The sequence below is a fragment of the Eptesicus fuscus genome, chromosome 4 (genome assembly GCF_027574615.1).
Source record: "Eptesicus fuscus isolate TK198812 chromosome 4, DD_ASM_mEF_20220401, whole genome shotgun sequence".
NCBI lineage: Eukaryota > Metazoa > Chordata > Mammalia > Chiroptera > Vespertilionidae > Eptesicus > Eptesicus fuscus.
In genome coordinates, this window is record NC_072476.1 from 74,499,462 (window position 1) to 74,517,681 (window position 18,220).

Consider the following 18,220-nt stretch of genomic DNA (forward strand, 5'->3'; position numbering starts at 1 on the left):
GCAAAGGATGCCATAAATAACTTCTCACAAGGGAGCTATCAGTTGTTAGGTTTTGGTTTTAAGCTTTCCAAAGTATCACCATCTATAACTTCATTTCATTGGCAAACCACCCAATTTTATCTAGAAAGTTGATATCATCTCCATTTCATAGATGAGGAAGCCAGGAGTGGAAAACACTCATCTAAAGAAAAACTAGGTTTGCACCCCGATCTCAAGTTTGATTTTAAGACTCTGAGAACTGCATTTTTTTAATTTAAATTCTTTATTGTTGAACGTATTACATATGTCTCCTTTTTCCCCCATTGACCTCTTCCTGGCCGCTCCCACCCCCCAGCACATGCCCTCACCCCGCTACTGTCGGTGTCCATTGGTTATGCTTATATGCATGCATACAAGTCCTTTACTCTCTTGTCCCCTTCCCCCTCCCCTGCCTTCCCTCTGAGGTTTGACGGTCTGTTCTATGCTTCTCTATCTCTGGATCTAATTTTGTTCATCAGTTTACATTGTTCATTATATTCCACAAATGAGTGAGATTATGTGATACTTACCTTTCTCTGACTGGCTTATTTCACTTAGCATAATGCTCTCCAGGTTCATCCATGCTGTTGCGAATGGCCAGAGTTCTTTCTTTTTTACAGCAGCATGGTATTCCATTGTGTAGATGTACCACAGTTTGCTAATCCACTCATCTGCAGATGGGCACTTAGCCTGTTTCCAAATCTTAGCTTATTGTAAATTGTGCTGCTATGAACATAGGGGTGCATATGTCCTTTCTGATTGGTGTTTCTAGTTTCTTGGGATATATTCCTGGAAGTGGGATCACTGGGTCAAATGGAAGTTCCATTTTTAGTTTTTTGAGAAAACTCCATACTGTTTTCCACAGTGGCTACACTAGTCTGCATTCCCACCAGCAGTGCACAAGGGTTCCTTTTTCTCCACAACCTCGCCAGCACTTGTCAGTTTGTTGATTTGTTGATGATAGCCACTCTGACAGGTGTGAGATGGTACCTCATTGTCATTTTAATTTGCATCTCTCAGATGATTAGTGTCTTTGAGCATTTTTTCATATGTCTCTTGGCCTGAGCATACAGTGGAGTCAAGACAGTCTCTTCAATAAACGGTGTTGGGAAAATTGGACAAATACATGCAAAAAAAATGCAACTAGACCACCAACTTACACCATATACAAAAATAAACTCAAAATGATAAAAGACTTAAATGTAAGAAGGGAAACCATAAAAATTTTAGAAGAATACATAGGCAGCAAAATATCAGACATATCTCGTAGCAATATGTTTACTGACACATCTCCTAGGACAATAGAAACTAAGAAGAAAATAAACAAATGGGACTACATCAAAATAAAAAGCTTCTGCACAGCAAAAGAAACCATCAACAAAATCCCGCTGCATGGGAGAACATATTTGCCAATGTTATATCCAATAAGGGCCTAATCTCCAAAATTTACAGGGAACTCATACACCTTAACAAAAGGAAGATAAACAATACAATAAAAAATGGGCAAAGGACCTAAATAGACACTTTTGAGAGTGGACATACAGAAGGCTGAGAAATAACTACATTTTAAGCAAATGTGACCTATTAATAAATCTTTAACTCGCTCATTTTTGTGAACATTAATAATACAGAAGAAAGTACTGCTTAAACAGAGTACATGATCATTTGACCTCTCCTGGCTGAAATTTTCTAGAGTCTAACCATCAAAGCTCTGCCAAACTAGTTGACAGTTAAGTGGCATTCTGATGCAAGGCCCACAAAATAGACTTAATAAGGCTGTTTAACTTTCTTAGGTGTGTGTTTTTTTTTAATCATACATGCAACTATTTACATTATTGCTCATAGCATCACAGAAGGTGACAGATGAGGAAACTGAGAACTGGGGTATGAGTATCACTTGTGGGCTTGGGCCTAGTACCTGCCAGTTCCCTGCAACAGAAACACAGAGAAGAATCTAAGAAAGGGAGCTGGGATGAGGGGCAAGAGCCCGCAGGGAGTGTCCACCCAGGCCCAGCTCACACACCTGATCACCAGCTCACACACCCCCTTGTCATCTTGCACAGCGTAGTGCTTGTGTCCTAGGCTGGCCATTTTCAGAAGTGCTATTTCCTATATGTGCATCTCACCTTAACCATATATGGTTTTGACATTCAGCCCTGCTAATAAGATACAATATAAAAATGGAACGTTGACTTTATTGTTAACATTTATTAAACAATTGATTCGTTTGCCAATACATGGTATATTCCCACACAACTTGTTATTCCTAAATAAGAAAAGAAAAAAAAATGTAGAAAACCAGTTTCCTAAGCATAAAGAGAAGTTTATACTGATGTGCATAGAAAGAACTGCCTGTCACTACATAAATGTCAACCCCTACAAGCATGTCTTCGTAAGTCTGCTTGTAGTCCTCCGTTTTACATGGGATACACTACAGAGTTATAGGCCTTTAAATGCCCAGTGATGTAAGTCTCGCTATCTATACTGTGTAATCCCCATTATAAGAAAGGGAAGACTTCTGGTGGAAGAAACCACTGCCATTTTTATTTTTAAAAATTTGCCTACTGCATACTTGTACTTCACCTACAATAATTCTATACCCAATAGGGAAAATGAACCATAAACTTACCCTATCAAAGAAAACAAGCAGTGGGCTAACCATTAGATTTAAGTCACACATAAAAATATAAGGCAGACTATGAAAAATCCTGTGGCTGACAACTCACAGATAAAAATCAACACAACTTACAAAAGTGTTTTTATTACGTGATGAAATATATATAAAATCATAACTAAATTTATATGCATGTTTACTAATCAGAAATATACTGACCCAATATCCAAAGGCAATCACATCACATGAATGCTCCCAATAGCTGTACAAGTCACTGAGCTAATTAAGAATTCTTCTTTGTACCTATTTATATAATTTCTTAATTTACAAAGAGGAGATTTTTTGCACCTACTTCCACCGCAAGATGCTACAGGCCAAGAAAAGCTACTTCATGCACTGGCTCGTCTTCCCTTCCGGAGTCCCCAGGCCGGCCACTTTCAGCACCTCAGAGCTCTACGCCAGCACCTGCCCTGGCAGCCACCACACAGGCTGCTCCGGGCGGGGGACCTGTGTCCCCACCTCTCAATCAGGGGCTGCAGCAAAGTTTTCACTTCCTTCAGATTGTCCTATTTAGCACCTCACTTATAACAGAGACCAATATTAAATTTTTCTAATTTGATTTATTTCAAGATAGCTCAGGCTTATTTAAAAATGTGTGTTAAATTGTATATTTGTGGAATAGAAAATGGAAATTCCCTCTAATCTCTCCACAGAACAATACTTCACGTACATCTGGCCTCTGAGTGGGTCTGTCAGCAGGCACGTCTCGGCACCCACTCGGTAAAATCCTGCATGCTGGAGCCAAGGAGATCTGCTCACCAGACAGAGGCATCCTGGCTGGATGTCATCAGTCTCCAAAATAGCTACCATTCTCTCTGCCCTGTAATAAACCTTGAATTCAACACAAACAAAAGTAAGGGGCAAAAAGGAAAAGGAACTGTGAAAGTGTCCCAGTATGGAAATCAACCACATACTTGGAATTCTATGGGAATACGTTAACAAAAAGAGAGCAGGCACCTGGCAGGAAAAAAAATGTTAAGGAAATTATTGAGATGTGATACATATCCTGTCAAAACAGCGCGTGAAGTGGTGATTCATCCGATTAGTATCATCTAAATGCTTTGTTACTTTAAACGCTCCGTAAGTTTATCAATATTTCATTGGGTACAGAAGAATTTTTAAAAACATTTAAGTACTGAGCTGTTCAAATAATCCTATGCCCAGCAGTAAATACCTAGCCACATAGTCACCGTATTCACAGCAGTCCTCTCTAAGGTCACTGAGATCGGGCACTCTCCGCTGCCTCCCCTCCTTTAGCTTTGGCTAATGCTGTGGCCATCAACGTAAGTCCGAATTGTGGAGGCTTGGCCCTGGACTGGAGCGCTGTTCCGACAACGCAAACATCAGAATCAGTTCACTCTTGACAAGTCGAGCAGAACACCAAAACCTTGATCAAACAACTCCAGAATTCTGTCTATAGTTAGAAAAATGATACTATATACAAAGATAGGTTTTTCTATACAAATTTAAGGTGTAAACTCAACTACAAGCATATTTGCCAAAACAAATAAAATACAAAAGAAGAGTATTTTCCTTCAAGTTTCTCTCCGCTGCCAAATAATTAAATGCACTTGTTTTTATAACATCACTGAAGCAGAGACCTATTTACAATATAGCTTGTATTTAGGACATTAGAACAGAAAAAAAAAAAATACTGGACAATACCGTACTTTGATTCCCATTATACTAGGTATGGCTCCCAGGAAAATGCCTTCACTCAAGCTGCAGAGGACACCCTGCCCCACACCATCTCCACATCAAAATATATTTATTTGCTTTCACGGCTGCTAACTTGGCAGCACTGAGAACTCCTTAAAAGCGACCCCCAAGCCTCCAGCACCCAGTGTATGCTTGCCTCATAGTAACTACTAGCCAAACTCAACTCAAATAGAAGGCTCAAACTCCCTGGGATGAAAAGCTTTGAAAAGAACACTTGGATAAGAGGGTTTAAAGCCCCTACACCCAGCAAGTAAAAGTGCAAACAGAATAATGCCCAAAGTCCAAATCACCAGTATAATAGGATGTCTTTATCTTGAGGTTCTGTAAGAAGTAGAGGGACGTTATGCCCTAAAATGACATCTTTTTTATGAGCACAAGTTTATTTTCTTTCATATTACTAGTTAGGAGCTACATGAAATACTATAGGTTTTAGAAATTTGCTACACCTTTTGAAAATAGGTTGTGAAATCAAATAGAAGAGAAATCAAGTTTCTTAGGAGAAAAGGGGGTGGAGCCTAAGGGGGAGTAAAGAAGAGGAGAAGAGGGAGAGGGAGAAAAGAGAGAGAACCATTACAAATGTTATTTTAGCTAAAATTAGACATCCATCAAAAATGCCGTAAATTTCAGGACACATTCTCCACCCAGCCTAAATGGAGTTAGGTACATGAAGCCCCAATGGCTAAAACAAAATGAATACCCATTTTCAGTCATTTTTGAATTCAATTAAAAATAATTACTAGATTATTCCTGGTTGATTCCACCTCACTGCTCATGAAGTATTCAGACAACAATAGCATGAGCTGCCAGCACAAGGAAACCTCAGGATTTGAGCAATCATTTCTCCCTGTAAAGATGCAGCACTAAAACAGCATCTTCAAACCCAGATGCCTGAACATTTGAGATGCGGCCAGTAAAGTGTCTGAAAGCACACCTGGAATCAAGCATTATGCTAGCAGTCCAGGAAAGAGGTAAGACACCATTCATACTCCATAGAAACACAGAACCTGAGAGGTGGAACACACCATGGAGAAGGGCTTAGCCCAACCCCTCGAGTTTTCAATGAGGTCACCAGGGCCCAGAGAGGTGACATGGCTCACCTGGTATGTGTGTCAGTCTCAGTGCTAAGATTTCAACCCAAATTCTGCTTCTGGTTCAGCTTTTGCTACACCCATACTGTTTTTTTCTTTCTTTCTTGTTGAAAGTATTACAGATGTCCCCTGTATTTATTTGTTTGTTTTTCCTTTTGACCCCCTCCACCGTGCACCCACCCCTCCCAGGCCTTCATCACTCTATTGTCTGTATCCATAAATGCATATAAGTTCCCCTTTAATCACTCCCCACTCACTCCCTCACCCCCGCCTTCCCTCTGAAATTCAACAGTCTCTGGATCTATTTTGTTCATCAGTTTATTTTGTTCATTCAATTCCACATATGAGTGAGATCATGTGATACTTATCTTTCTATGACTGGCTAATTTCACTTAGCATCACGTTCTCCAGGTCCATCCATGCTATCGCAAATGGTAAGAGCTCTTTCTTTTTTACAGGTGCATAGTATTCCATTGTGTAAATGTACCACAGTTTTTTTATCCACACATCTGCTGATGGGCTATTTCCAAATCTTAGCTATTGTAAACTGCACTGCTATGAACATAGGGGTACATATATTCTTTCTGATTGGTGTTTCTGGTTTCTTAGGATATATTCCTAGAAGTGGGATCACTGGGTCAAATGGCAGTTTCATTTTTAATTTTTTTGAGGAAACTCCATACTGTTCTCCACAGTGGCTGCACCAGTCTGCGTTCCCACCAGCAGTGCATGAAGGTTCCCTTTTCTCCACATCCTTGCCAGCACTTGTCATTTGTTGATTTGTTGATGATAGCCATTCTGACAGGTGTAAGGTGACACATCATTGTCATTTTAATTTGTATCTCTAGGATGATTAGTGACTTTGAGGATTTTTTCATATGTCTCTTGACCTTCTGATGTCCACTTTGGAGAGGTGTTTATTTAGTATCCTTTGCCCATTTTTAAATTGGATTATCTTCCGTTTGTTAAGTTGCATGAGTTCCTTATATATTTTGGAAACTAACCCCTTATCAGATGTATCATTGGCAACTATATTCTCCCATGCTGTGGGCTCTCTTTTCATTTTGTTGATGTTTTCTTTTGCTGTACAGAAGCTTTGTATTTCGATGTAGTCCCATTTATTTTCTCCTTAGTTTCCTTGCCCTAGGTGATGTATCGGTAAACATATTGCTACATGAGATGTCTGAGATTTTGCTGCCTATGGCTTCTTCTAAGGTTGTTATGGTTCCACAGCTTACGTTTAAGTATTTTATCCATTTTGAATTTATTCTTGTGTATGGTGTAAGTTGGTGGCCTAGTTTCATTTTTGCATATACCTGTCCAATTTTTCCAACACCATTTATTGAAGAGACTGTTTTTACTCCTTGTATGCTCTTGCCTCCTTTGTCAAATTAAGCATAATTGTGTGGGTCAATTTCTGGGTGCTCTGTTATGTTCGACTGACCTATATGCCTATTCTTGTGCCAGTACCATGCTTTACCATTGCAACAAACAAAAAAAAACTGATACTTAAGAATAAACTTAACCAAGGAGGTAAAAGACCTGTACTCAGAAAACTACAGGGCATTGAAAAAAAAGATTGGTAGAATCAATATCATTAAAATGCCCATACTACCCAAAGTAATCAATAGATTCAAGGCAATCCCTATTAAAATGCCAATGGCATATTTCACAGATCTAGAACAAACACTGCAAAAATTTATATGGAACCAAAAAAGACCCCGAATAGCTGCAGCAATCTTAAAAAAGAACAAAGTTGACAATACCAGATATTAACTTATACTATAAAGTCACTGTACTCAGACATTTTTTAATATATATTTTATTGATTTTTACAGAGAGGAAGGGAGAGGGATAGAGAGTTAGAAACATCGAAGAGAGAGAAACATCGATCAGCTGCCTCTTGCACAACCCCTACTGGCGATTGAGCCCACAACCCAGGTACATGCCCTTGACCAGAATTGAACCCAGGACCCTTCAGTCCGCGGGCCAACGCTCTATCCACTGAGCCAAACCAGTTAAGGCCAAACTGTCTTTTAAAAACCTTATTGCACACAACCTACTACCATTTTTAAATGAATGTCATAAAACACCAATCATGTTCAGTTCCCACTAAAAAAACTGCTCTCTCCCTGGCCAGGTTGCTCAGTTGGTTGGATTATATACACCCGCCATGTTCATTGTAGCATTATATACAATAGCCAACAGATGGGTGGATAAAGAAAATGTGGTATATAAACATGATGGAATATTATTTTGCAACAACATGGGTGAACCTGGAGGGCACTACACTAAGTATAATGTCAGACTTTAAAAGACAAATACTGTCTGCTATAAAATACAGTATCAGTAATATGTGGAATCTTTTAAAAAGCCAATTTCGGCCCTAGCCGGTTTGGCTCAGTGCATAGAGTGTTGGGCTGCAGACTGAAGGTCTCGGGTTTGATTCTGGTCAAGGGCATGTACCTCGGTTGCAGGCTTGATCCCTGGTTCTGGTCAGGGCCCATGCGGGAGGCAACCAATCAATGTGTCTCTCTCACATCAATGTTTCTCTCTCTCCCCTCCCTTCCACTCTCTCTAAAAATCAATGGAAAAATATGCTCAGGTGAGGATTAACGATAACAAAAAAAGCCAATTTCATAGAAACAGATAATAGAATGATAGTGGCCAGGGGCTGGGGGCATGAGGAAATGAGGAGATGTAGGTCAAAAGGTATAAACTTCTAGTTACAAACTCTGAGGATCTAATGTACAGCATGGTGCCTATAGTTAAAGTGTTACTACATACTTGACAGTTGCTCAGAGTAGATCTTAAGTGTACTCACCACACACACAAGGAAAGAGTTAACTATATGAGGTGATAGATGTGTTAATCATCTTGGTTTTGATAATTAATCCACATGTACATGTACATATTTTAAGTACATGTGATGATTTGATGTACAATTATATTTTCCAATTATACACCTGAGAGATTCTGAACCCAAGTAATTCCAATAAACTACTAGGCTTGGAATCCCAGGTTATGGACTCAAATAACCCATAATCACCCCTACCATTTGAATATCTCTCTCTCTCTCTCTCTCTCTCTCTCTCTCTCTCTCTCTCTCTCTCTTTCTCTCTCTTCCCCTTCCTGCTCCCTTCCTGTCTCTCTAAAAATCAATACAAATATTTTTTAAAAAAGAAAGAAAAGGAGGAAGACTATTGACAAAGAGTCAGGTGGCAACGCACAGACAATAAACAAGGGCCATTAGGGAAGAAGGAAAATTGCCTCAGAAAGAACCATCCAGCCCAGTAAAAACCTCTTGATCCTCACCAGTGCTCAATGCCGAAGACCTCCTTTGCTTTGAGTCCTGGTTTACAGCGTCCCTGCCAAGGCCAATGGCGATGTTTCCCTGTGTGTCCGGTGTGGAAATTTTATCATGAAATTCAGAAACAATCAGCCCACTCACCTTTCATCTTCCCAGAGCCACCTCCCCTCTCTTCCCCACGGGGGACTCCTCAGAAGAGAGCGGGAGCAGGGTACTCTCTGACCTGCGTCCATGGGATCCAGACTTTCACGTCTGAAATCTCCCTGGACTAAATCCAGAAAGATAACTCAGTCATTTCAACCTGATGACTGTCTGGTGACCAAGGTGAGGTACATTAACGGTAGCAACCGTTGATAACGCCTGCAAATGCTTACTGACTACCCACTGAGGGGGGGCCCGGTGAACAGTGAATTCCTGGCAGTGTTGCCCAAAGCAGAAAGGCTGACCTGACCAATGCCCTCCTCACTTGGAAATTTCATGATGTTAGAACTGGCAGGTTCTTAGAGACCATCAAGTCTACTCCATTCCGTCTCACCAGATGAGAACATTGAGATCCAGAGAGGGCTCACACTCACACGAGGTTACACAACTGTCTCTATCCCTGCCTCAAACGCAAAGCCGCGGGTGCCTCCCCCTGCGGTCATGCTGACATCTCACTGCCTTCTGAAACCTGGGAAACCTGGTTTGTCCATTTCCTTCTGTTACAAATATAACCACCAACATTTTCTGGCTCTTACTCTCTGCCAAGTGCTAGTAGAAGAGCTCTCTGTAAATTTACTCACTGTATTCTCACAACCACCCCAAGGGGACAGGTTACAATGATTATCCCCATTTCACAAATGGAACCCTGAAGTAGAGAGAGGTCACCCAGCCGGGCAGAGGCGGGCTGTCTAACGAGACAGTCTGGCTCCAGAGTCCCCACTCTTAACCACTTTGTTATGGTTCATGAGAGATAATTTCTTTAAATCATAAAAGGATGGAAGAAAAGGAGCAAGCCGTAAGCACAAAGGGCATGATCACTTGTGTCTGAAAATGAATTTCGGAGCTAAACCATAAATTCCATTAATATATGTAATAGATCTCTTGACCACCTATTTATTAAGTTAAGGAAAAGTCTATGCATACCAGAAGAAAGTATACAAAGCATACTAACATTTTAAGCATTTTTTAAAAGGCGGAATGATCTACCTGAGACAAGCAGAATGTTATTTGAGCGCTGGTTTTAGAAGGGTCTCTTCTGGACATGCCCTGGGAAGTGAAGGTGTCGCCAACCTCACCTGCGCTGGCCTTCACTCTCGGACACAAGATGTCTCCTCTGCTGTTAAAAGAATATTACTTTTTCATTAACTTTCTACAGAAATCCAGCCTCAAACTGACAACTAAGGAAAAGATTAAACTAAAATAAGAGAAGACACCTCTGAAGACAAACAAAAATATATCTGATATAAGTGTTCAAAACCAAGATCACTGAAACAAAAACCCTCTGTTCACTTATATTACTTTTATACTTGCCCTGATATTTAAAATGATGTCAAATCCCATTATCTTGGTTATCCAGGAGAAGAAATCCAGGAGCAGTAATGGTAGAAATAAACAAATTACAATTGTGCCTAAGATCAAATTTCAAGGGGAAAACTGCAGTCAATTAAGAAGATGTATTATCACATAAAAAAGTTACATGACATTTTGCCAGCCAAATTATCTTAGTATCAACTGTGCAAAAGTCCACTCAAAATGCACCAGATCCCAAAAACTCTGAAACCAGAAAAGTATTGCCTTAAACATGAAAGCCACAGTCCAGAGAACGAAAGCAAAGAGCAGCGTCGGGAGCATAGTGGGCCTTCAAATATTTGTTGGATGGATATACATCAAGAAAATGGTGACAGAAAGAGGAGCATGAAGGAAACTGTGAAAATGGCTAAGGCAGCGTGACACTGCTTTGAGCTTCTGAGAACTTTTTAATACCGGGAACGTAACGAAAGGACTAAGGAATACAGATAGATCCTGGACAAAATGACAGACTACTACTAGTATATATCCAATCAGGGCAAAATGTTGGGTGGTATAGGAACCTGACCTGCATTTCTTAAGAAAAATATCACCAAGCCTAGCTCTGCCTAAGTAAGGGATCTGGACTCAAGCCCTACAGAGTGGAATCATATTTACAGTACAGCTCTAACATGGCAAAATTCCCTAGATTTGGTGCATTTCAAATACAGCACTGGTGTTGTTGTTTTTTAACTTAGAACTCTCAATAGTAGTTGCCCAGCTTGACCCATCTCTTCATAACAAATCTTATTTAAGGTTACGGGGGGGGGGGGGGGGGAGATATCCTATAGCTTCTCAGCTCCACTAAGTACAAATGCAATTCGACAAAACCTACATAAGCCAGATCTGCCAGATCTGATCAGTAAATTAAAGCATGATAAAATTACAGTCAGGCGGGGAGTTCAAGAATAATTTGGAATCTGTGCAGTACCATCCTAGCCATGCCCCAATCATAAAGTATTTTCCAACATTTATGTCATAAATCTTTTCTGGGGAGTCAGTATTGGTTAGAACCCTGGCAGGACTTAAGGTTGGAGCTTAAGAACCAGTATAGTGGTTACCAGTTTTGTACAGAATGTTTAATATAAAAGTAATATTATATTCCACCATTTACTTTAATACCTGTTTAGAACACATTTCCTTTTCTCACATGGCATATACTAAAGGAGGTCATGTATCAGAGCTCACCTGAAATTCCTGCCCAATTTAAGTCTTAGCCACAGCCAAAGTCTTCTGCAGTGTTCACATAACTTTTAAAAAGGTGTGAAACCCAAGTGAGGCCCCTGATGGAATTTCATAGAGCCTCAGTTACCAACTGCAGGCATACCTCGTTTTATTATGCTTCACTTTATTGCATCTCACACATGTTGCCTTTTTTTTTTTTTTTTTTACAAATGAAGGCAAGACCTTCCACCAGCAAAAAAAGAGAGAGAGAGAGAGAGAGAGAGAGAGAGAGAGAGAGAGAGAGAGAGAGATTGCAACTCTCTTTATTGCAATACTCTCTTTATTGTGGAGGTATGGAATCAAACCCAAAGTATTTGGGAGCTATGCCTGTACTGTTTTCCTCTTTGTTTCTAAACTGCTTAAAGGACAGGACAGGTGCTTCAAAGGAAAGGCTACTGGCACACCTGTCGCATAACTTGTTCTTGGTCAGCCAGGTTTTGATAAGGAAGAAAATACAGTCAAAAGCAGGACAAACACTGATTCTCTGTTCTCCGTTCTCCCATCAGCCAGGACATTCTTCTGAGTCACACACCCAGTAGCCAGCTGTGCCTCGGTTTCCCTAACCACTACATAGGCGGTCGGATTCAGCTCTCCAAATTCTTATTTGACCAAAGTTAACGAGCACACTCACATAAAATGTCCACATCGGAACATTACATTGAAATACTGTGTTGTGTACATTCCAGAGGCTTTTGCAGTGTTCATTTCTTTTCCTCCAAAGACTCCAAAGGGGTTAGCTTGACCATTAATCAAGATCGGGCAAATACCTACGTGCTTTAAGAACCTGTCTGTACACAAAAACCCAGGACCGGTATATAAAAACCTTCCCCGGGGTAAAGTTACCACTCTGCTTGGATAATCAAGGGCAACAGAGCAACCCACAGAACGTAACCAGGACAGGCCTCTTCTTTTTTTTATTTTGTTGTGAAAACGGGATTTCGCTTCCCCTGACAGCTTCGGGGCCTAGGAACACTTGATGACAAAGTTTCAGAAAACTGGAGACCCCCGTGGGACCCCCAAATGATCAGTTCTTTCTGAACGTCGTACTTTTCCGTGTTTCTTACCCAGTTGGCACTGGTCTGCTGGTTCACCTCCATAACTCGGGGTCTGCGGATACTTGTGGAAGCCCAGGCAGGGGTCAAGGAGGAAGAAGTGCGCAAACACAGATGTGGCTGCCTTTGCTTGACCCACCCAAGTGCTACCAATGGGGGCAGGCTGTGCGCTCCCAGGGAGCAGATGCCTTCTCTCCTGGCAATCTAATTGGTGTCTGGGAAACCAGAGCTGGGTTTCCAAGGCGGCCTGAGCGCCCAGCTCCCACACAGCCCCGGTCAGGCCAGGGTGCCTCCTCGGCCAAGCACAGGCCCATCATCATGACCCCTGCGGAAGCTCCAAGCACGGGAAGGTTAGGGTACCACCACCCACACCCCCCCGGTGTTCAAGGGACAAACAAATCTATAAAATAAGCATCAAGAAATCAACCCAACCGAATTCTGACCGCCTCTCCTAACTGTAGATTTCTTTTAAGACTCAGCAGATGTTAACACACGAAAGAAATGGTATGGCCTCTGTCCGTGCTGGTGCTTGGTCTGCTTTCTGGGGACCCGGCCCCGCCAGGCACCCTCAACCCGGAGCCGCGGCACCGATGGGGAGAGGAGACCCCCAGCTTTCGAGCATCTCCCTTCTCCGCCGTAGGAGTGCCATTTATTTCCCCGGTGTCCGGAGGGCACTGGCCGGGCACCCACCCACCCATCCCGGTCCCCGGAGGCGGGGTCGAGGGGGGCCGCCAACGCCTCCCGGGTGCGCATCGGCTGTGCCGCCCCGGGGACCTCGCGCCCCGCCGCCGCTGCCGCCGCGCCGGGCGGTGCAGCCCAGTGCACTTGTTGCCGTCCCCGAAGGGCCGGGAGGCGGCGGCCATCCCTCGCGCCGCCGAGTCCGCAGCAACACCCCCGGCTCCACCTCGGCTGCCCCTCGCCGTCCCCGGGATCCTGGAGAAAGTAGCTCCGCGCCGTGAACTCAGGTGAGGCGGCGCCAAGTTCTGTGCCCAGAGCTGCCGAGAGGCGCGGGGGATGGAGCCCAGAGATCACTTACCTGGAGCGGGGGCCCCGCAGCCTCCGCAGCCGAGCGAGGTGCTGCCCCCGCGCCCTGCCCGAGGGCGCCCGGAGCCGGGAAGGCTCTCCGAAGCTGCCGACGCCCGGCGGCGACCCGGCGGCCAGCGCGGAGGGGCGGAGCCGCGGCCGCGCTCCCAGGCCGGGGTGGCGGCGCCCGCGCTGGTGCCGCCCCCGCTCCGCGCTCCCCGCGCCCCGCGCGCCTGCCGGCTGCCACAGGATCCCGGCCTGCCCGCCGCCCGCCCGGCATCACATGGCCCGGCCCGCCCGCCGCCGCCGCGCCCGACACCGGCTCCAGGAGGAAACCTGAAACCCCGCCTGGGCTGCCTCCGCCAGCCCCTCCCGCCGCGGGGTGGTGGCCCGCTGGCCTCGGCTTCCCTCCCCGGGCACCGAGCGCCCCGGTGGGCGGAGGCTGGCGCGGCCCTGCCCGGCCAGAGGAGGGCGAGGTTGCGCCCTGGTGGCGGCGCCCGCACGGCCCGGGCTCCCCGGGGCCTCGCCTGGCGCTGCCGGAGGGAGGAGCTGGCCTGCCCGCTCCCGAAAGGACTTGTGCCCGGCCCCAGCGAGGCGTAGGCTGCCCTCTGCCCAAAGCCACCGCACCTGTGACACAACGTGGCTCAAGTATTACTTTAAAATCTTGAGGCTCGTGTTCCTCTGGGCCAGAGCTTGGCAAGCTGAGATCCTCTTGGTGTTCATACACCCAGGCGGCTCCGTGAAAAGTCTTCCTAATTCAGACATTCCCATGCAAACTGCAGCCTGCTTTTACAAGGTGAGAGGGACTCCCTCGCCATCCACCCCACGTGCTTTATCAGTTAAAACCATCACAGCCCCAAGCGGAGAACCCGCTCCATCCACCAGGCCTTCGTAAAACAGACTTCAGACAATGATAGCAGCATTCAAGGCAAAAATCCCAACTTGACTTTTCTTGTCATTAGCATGAATCTCTGGTTTGTTTTTCCTGCAAAGCCCTGCTGCCCACAAGACCAGGGCACGGGTATGGCCTGAGGAAGCTGGCCACCCAGGCACCGGTCCAGAAGGGAGCACATGCCCCAGTTGTCACCAGCACCTCTCCTGGCCACCTCAGCCCCCTTTCACATCCTCGCCTTGTCCAGCCCACCTTGAGGACAAGAGTGAGGCAGGAGAAGACAGCAAGGATACACTGCCGTAAGTCTGAAGTCCTTAGCTCTGCTCCAAGGCAAAGGTGGTGCATTCTGCTTAATAAAGAGACCCCAACCTGGCATGGCGCGCCTGACATTAAGCTGCAATCCCAGTTGATTCTGCTTCACCGAATCTGAACCCAAGGCCTGGCCTCATGTACTGCCTTTTAAAGAAAAAAGAAGTTCCTTCCCATTGCCAGAACTTCAAGGTACTCAAGATAAGATAAAAATAAAAACAGTCATATCCTTGTCAAAAATATCCGCCCCCCCCCCAAGAAATCCAATTTTTTAAAAATTTTCCAATCCTAAAACATCTACTGAAGATGAACTGAATCAACACACCAGACAGCAATGGTTTGCAAACTCTGGTTAAGCAAAAACATGGATGTGTTAGTGGCCTTTGTTGTTATTCTCCTTTTTACATCACTAGTCTGGAATCACTGTGTATTTTCATTTCTGTCTTCTCCCCACCCCCATTCCCAACCTTTTTTTTTCCCCCTTCATTAATTCTGTCAGATATGTAGATAGGAAAAAATGTGGAGGAGGAACATCTATTCTAAGAAGTTGCCCCAAAACTCCGTCCCCACAAAAAAAGAAACAGGCAAAACCAGTCATTGTGAAACCCTCACCAGCTGAAGACATACAATCATGCTATCTGCAGTTTTCTTGCCTTCTCTCAAGCACTGAGCTTGATCAATATTTAAATAAGTACTTGGCTTTCAACTTCTCTAGGTTCAAATATTAAGCAAAGTGTACTCTAGCAACCTTAAAAGAAGCGGAGAAAGTCTGAGTCAGGAAGCTATCAGTTGTGTAAATAACCCTTTGCATCTGATTGATTTTGTGCATATAAGTCACTCAGGACACTGAGATAGTGCTATGCTTGGCTGGGACAATGTTTGTTTAGAATTCAAAGACTCCATAGTCTCTCAGTCCCCAGACCTGGGGACATGCAGCCAACAAGAAACCAGGTTGTCAATTCAGTTGAGAAGCTAACTTCTTAGGAAGTCTCCTGCCAGTGTCCCAGCTGAGCTCTGTCTTATTCAGTCTCCACTCATCCTTCCAGACCTCAGACAGGCCTCCTGTGTAAATCCTTTCTTTGTTGTTCTGGTTCCTGCCAGCCTCTGAACGTTGGCAGAGCTTACTGACCTTATCACACACTTTAGCACCTGATTATATTCATGTCATATGTTGGACCATTACAGGTTCCTATCCTCTCTTCAACGTCTCATTTCAAGGACAAAGACTCTTTCTTATCCCAGTAATCTCCACAGTCCTAACACAGGGCACCTCTGGAGAACTTAATATTTGTAGAGAGACCCTAGCTCTGGAGTGTTTTACATCTATTTTTGTTTGTTTGTTTTGTTTTGCCAGTTGTATATTTATATAAAGATAATCCCCTGACACATTTGGGGGGGGGGGTTAGGGGCTTTTTTTTTAAGTGTACATATTTATTCGTTTACTTTAAAAACATAGCCAATAAGTACTTACTATAAAAAAGAATCAGAAAATACAAATAAATAAAATAAAAGGCAGAATCCACCCAGATAGCCTTGCTGAAGTGAAATAGACAGGCACTATGATTAAACCAGATCTGGTGTACCGTGCTCCAAGTGGACCTACCTTTCGGTCTAATCAAGCGCAGTTGAAGGATTACTTTTTTATGGAATAATAGACATGGATTAAAGATTTAAGAAAATAGAGTAGATCACAATGGTATCCTGAGGCAATGAATATGTAGGACCTATTCAATATTAGAGAAAAAGTCGGGCAACACCACTCACCTGAGGCAGCTGCCTGGCAGAGCAGACAGCCTGTGGGGTGCACTGTCAGACAGCCTGGAGTTGAGTCTACCTACTGTTTAGAAATTGGGTGATATTGGGCCAGTTACATGACTTCTCTGAGCCTCAGTTTCCTCACTTATATTTTTTTTATTAAATTTATTGGGGTGACATTGGTCAACATGAACATAGAGGTTTCTGGTGGGGGTTACAAGACCTGTATATTACACCGTGTGCCTACCACCTAAGTCAGATCTTCTCCTGTCACCTTTCATGAGGACCCCCTTCTTCCCCACCCCCTCTCTCTGACAACCACCACACCGCTGTTTGTGTTCACGAGTTTCAGTTTTATATCCCACAGGTGAGTGACATCATATGGTTCTTAGCTTTTTCTGACTTATTTCACTTAGCATAATGTTCTCAAGGTCCACCCATGTACATTTGTTTTTTAAGTGAACTATCACATCAGTTATGCAGGAAGGGAAATGTATATCACAATTTTTAAACTTTTTTAATGGATTATAAGCACTCCAAATTCTATTACCTACTTAATTCTTTCCTGCTCTTCATCCTATTTCCTTTGCCAATAATTCTGTGATTAAATAATTGTAAATCTCATGTTTGGCATGAGGACAAAAAGGAGAGAACTGTTCACATTGTTTAAGAGGTCTTGACATTTCTGAATATTTTTAATCAATTGATATTTATTGTGCACCAACTACTCACAAAATATATTTTGCAATCTTTTAAGAAAAGATGAGGCAATTTCTAGCCAGTTTTAAGTGTGAGGTCTTCCCTAAAGGGACAGTACAGACTCTCAAACAGGGCTGACTTCACAGCAGGTTCAGTGCCCAGGGACCATAATACTTTTAGGATCCAATGAAAATGTTCTAATTTCTCCCGGCCAGTGTTGCTCAGTAGTTGAGCATTGACCCATGAATCAGAAGGTCACAGTTTGATTTCCGATCAGGGCATATGCCTGGGTTGTGGGCTCAATACCGGGTGGGGGACATGCAGGAGACAGCCAATCACTGCACTAGACCTTTTTGACTTGTGAAGAGCCAGTAAATTCTATTCTTAATAAACCCAAGGAACTGCAGAGGTTTTCCCTAAGATCTAGAACAGTCTTCATCTCAGAAAGTGATTGTTTATTTGCATCACTGGTTTGGGTTTTTTCCTTGTCATAATGGCTCCAGCTGTCCTCAAGTTGTAGTTGATGTCTTAAATTTTAAACCAACTCAAAGGTCCCATTTTGCTCTTCTGTACCAGGCAGGCCATCTGGAGAATGCCCCAAGTGCATCTGTCTGCAAATCCCCATCAGTCAGCAATTTTGTTTCCAAAAGCACCACTAGAGTGTACAGGTCTGGAGTACGGAGCATAACAACTCAATATCTAGCATTTCTCCAATTCCCCAACACCTGCTGAACACTCACATGAACATATTAAATCCCAGCCTGGAGCAAGTTTTTAGTTACATAATAAAAGCCCTTTAAAAAAAGCAGAGTTGATAGTCGAGATACTAACACCATTTTAATTAGGGAGGTGCAACTACTAGTCACTGGTAATACAGGTGGGAAATAATGTGTGCCACTGTCACGTGCG

At 43.6% G+C, this 18,220-nt stretch overlaps 1 protein-coding gene across 1 annotated transcript in view; it reads right to left on the reverse strand.

The window, feature by feature from the left end:
- ARHGEF28 (Rho guanine nucleotide exchange factor 28) overlaps nt 1-13,871 on the reverse strand; it is a 263,760-nt gene extending 249,889 nt beyond the window's left edge. The window contains exon 1 of the mRNA XM_008161933.3: nt 13,670-13,871. The gene's annotated coding sequence lies outside the window, so the exon portion shown is untranslated. The remainder of the gene's footprint in view (nt 1-13,669) is intronic.
- Between the last annotated feature and the right edge of the window lie 4,349 nt (nt 13,872-18,220).